Source organism: Arachis ipaensis, chromosome B3 (genome assembly GCF_059453495.1).
Source record: "Arachis ipaensis isolate K30076 ecotype BB chromosome B3, ASM5945349v1, whole genome shotgun sequence".
NCBI lineage: Eukaryota > Viridiplantae > Streptophyta > Magnoliopsida > Fabales > Fabaceae > Arachis > Arachis ipaensis.
This window is the reverse complement of record NC_142438.1, coordinates 116,511,485-116,514,798: the sequence shown is the minus strand read 5'-3', so window position 1 is coordinate 116,514,798 and position 3,314 is coordinate 116,511,485. Positions and strand designations below refer to the sequence as shown.

The window sequence follows — 3,314 nt, the reverse complement described above, 5'->3', positions numbered from 1 at the left end:
GAATTAAAATAATAATTAAGAAAACTCTTGGCAAGGTATGAGAACTAGAAGTCCTATCCTAGTTATCCTTATCAATTGTGATGAGAATTGTTCATTACTCCCATTTAGTTAACCTCTAACTATGAAGGAAAGTCAAGTGGACTAATCAATTTGATTCCTCAAGTCCTAGTCAACTCCTAAGGAAAGACTAGCTTTAGAGGGATCCAAACCAACCAGCAACTTTTAATTATCAGTCAACAAAGGAGTTTGATAACTCAAGAGTCTCCAATTACTCAACCAAAGCCAAAAGGAGAGAAATCTACACTAAAATCCAACCAAGCATTTTATCAAACACTTGGAAGGCACAACATAAAAGCATAGAAAAGTAATAAGAGATAATAAAATCCAAACAACCAATTGAAAGCATCAATAACATAAATTGAAGAAAGCAATCATAAATATGAAATACCTCAAATTGCATTGAAAATTGAATCTAACATGAGAATTCATAACTAAATGGGGAAAATAAAGTAATCAACAAGGGAAATAGATAAACTAGAATGCTAGAACAATTAAAAGTAGAAGAGAAACTAAATTAAACTAAGATAGAATACTGAAATTAAGAAGGAATAAAACTAAGAATCCAAAAACCTAGAGAGAGGAGAGAGCCTCTCTTTCTAGAAAACTACATCTAAAAACCTAAAATTGTATGAATGAAAGTTGTGTGAATGAATGAATCAATGTTGTCTGATTCCCCCATCTGCAGCCTCTATTCTGTGTTCTCGGGCTTGGAATTGGGCCAAAAAGGAGCCCAAAAATCGCCCCCAGCGCTTTCTGCAAGTTTCTGCACGTGGCGCATGTCACGCATACGCGTAGGTCACGCGTGCACGTCATTTGGCGAAATTCCTTGTCACGCGTACGCGTCAATCACGCGTACGCGTCGCTTGTCTTCTGCGCTAGTCACGCGTGCGCGTCGTCCACGCATACGCGTCGCTGCTCACCCATAAAATCTTTAATTCCTTGTGTTCCTTCCTCGTTTGCATGCTTCTTTTCCACCCTCTAAGCCATTGTTGCCCTGTAATCTCTGAAAACACTTAACACGTGCATCACGGCATCGAATGGGAATAAGAGAGGATTAAAAATAATGAATTAAAGGCCAAATAAGCATGTTTTCAATCATAGCATCAATCTGGGAAGGATTTGTAATACCATACAAATTATATGAATAAGTGAGCAAAGAATTGATAAAAACCACTCAAATTAGCACAAGATAAACCATAAAATAGTGGTTTATCATGCACCTCTTAGCTTATTTTTATTTTTTATTTTTTGTAATTTTTAATTACAAACAATATCTTTTAGGTTTAGAATTTATTATTTTATTTTATTTCTGTTTCAAATTAGGTTAGTATTTAAAGAAAAAGATGACTTAGGTCTAGGATCGTCTTCCTTTCGTATGTTTTCAGAACCCTGGGGTGATTAGGGCCGTTGTGGTATAAACTAGTTTTTCTAAATTTTACCCTTTAATCTGAGTTAAGTGACCATGAGAGTGGCGGTTGATGAAGATTAGAGGAGGCTAAATCGCTAAGAGATTAGGGTTTAGGCACTTATGGTTTGCCATAGAATGAATCATTCATTGTTAAAATAGTTGGTAAGATATTTTAATCCGGAAAAAGTAAACATTTCCGAGACCTTAACTGTTTTCTTACATTGTTTTCACACCAAACTGTTTATTGCTTTCTTTATTTTATTGTTTGTTGTTTATGCGTTTTTACACCAACAACACTCTTTTCTGTTTGGCTGACTAAATCCAACAGGATAACCATTGCTTGCTCAGTACAACAATCCTCGTGGGATCGACCCTCACTCACCTGAGGTATTACTTGGATGACCCGGTGCACTTTCCAGTTAAGCTGTGGGAATTCAAAATTCCACACCAAGTCTTTGGCGCCGTTGTCGGGGATTATTTGTGATTGACAACTACCAGTTGTCTTGTTTCTTATATTAGGTATTTTTTTAGTTTTGTTTAATTACTTTTTCTTTTAATTTCCAATTTTTCTTATTTATTTATTCTTCTTTATTTTTGAATTTTTGCTTTATTTATTTTCTTTTAGTTTCTGATTTTAACTTTACTGTTCCTTTAGTGCTTTATCTTTTCTTTTCAAAAATTTTTGCATTTTTATTTTTTTATTTTTGAAAATTTTTAGGTTATTTATTCATCTTTATTTTTTTGGTTAATTGCTTACTTTATTTTATTTTATTTCTTTTTACATAGATTATCTCACTGGGAGTTCTCTATACTCTGACATAGAAATCTCCACTTTTTCTTTGTTTCTTGTTGTTTATGAGCAGGAACAGGGACAAAGAGCCCCTTCCCAAGTTTGATTCTGAACCTGAAAGAAGCTTGAGGTGGCGTTTGCAATAAGCTAAAGCTTACAAAGCCGGAGAGAATCTCAAGGAAACTTTTGAGAAGGAAGTTAAAGAACCCACCATGGCAGTTAATGGAGGGAATCCGAATGCTGAAGAGCAAGGAAGGAAGGTGCTTGGCTCATACACTGCACCCACACCTAACTTCTATGGGCGCAGTATAGTTGTGCCTGCTATTGGTGCTAATAACTTCGAGTTAAAGCCTTAACTGGTCACTCTTGTGCAGCAGAATTGCTAGTTTTATGGACTCCTGCAGGAGGATCCCAACAAATTCATCTCTGACTTCATGCAGATCTATGATATGGTAAAGACGAATGGAGTGAATCCAGAGGTTTACAAGCTCATGCTCTTCCATTTTGCTGTAAGGAACAGAGCAAAGCAGTAGCTTGGTTCTCAACCCAAGGAGAGCCTAGACACATGGGACAAAGTGGTCACTGAGTTTCTGACTAAATTTTTTTCCATCCCAGAAGCTGACTAAGCTTAGAGTGGATGTCTAGACCTTCAGACAGAAAGATGAAGAGTCCCTCTATGAGGCTTGGGAGAGATACAAGCAGATGATCAGGAGATGCCCTCCTAACATGGGTTTAAACTGGACCAGGGTGCAGATCTTCTATGATGTCCTCTTTGAGATGGCCAAGATGTTATTGGATCACTCTGCAGGTGGTTCTCTATACATGAAGAAGACGCCTAAAGAGGCAAATGAGCTTATTGAGATGGTTGCCAACAACCAATACCTGTACATTTTTTAGAGGAACCCTGTGAACACTGGGACTACTTAAAAGAGAGGAGTCATGGAGGTGACACACTGGACGCTATTTTGGCTCAAAACAAGCTCATGTCCCAGCAGATAAGCATGATCTCTCAGTACTTAATCGGGATACATATTTCAGCTGTCAACACTCAAGATG

General features: G+C 37.1%; 1 non-coding gene across 1 annotated transcript; it reads right to left on the bottom strand.

Moving 5' to 3' along the window:
• Positions 1 to 2,882: 2,882 nt before the first annotated feature.
• Positions 2,883 to 2,991, bottom strand: LOC148572169 (small nucleolar RNA R71). The gene has a single exon (XR_015880406.1). It is a non-coding gene; the product is annotated as a small nucleolar RNA R71 (small nucleolar RNA).
• Positions 2,992 to 3,314: the final 323 nt, after the last annotated feature.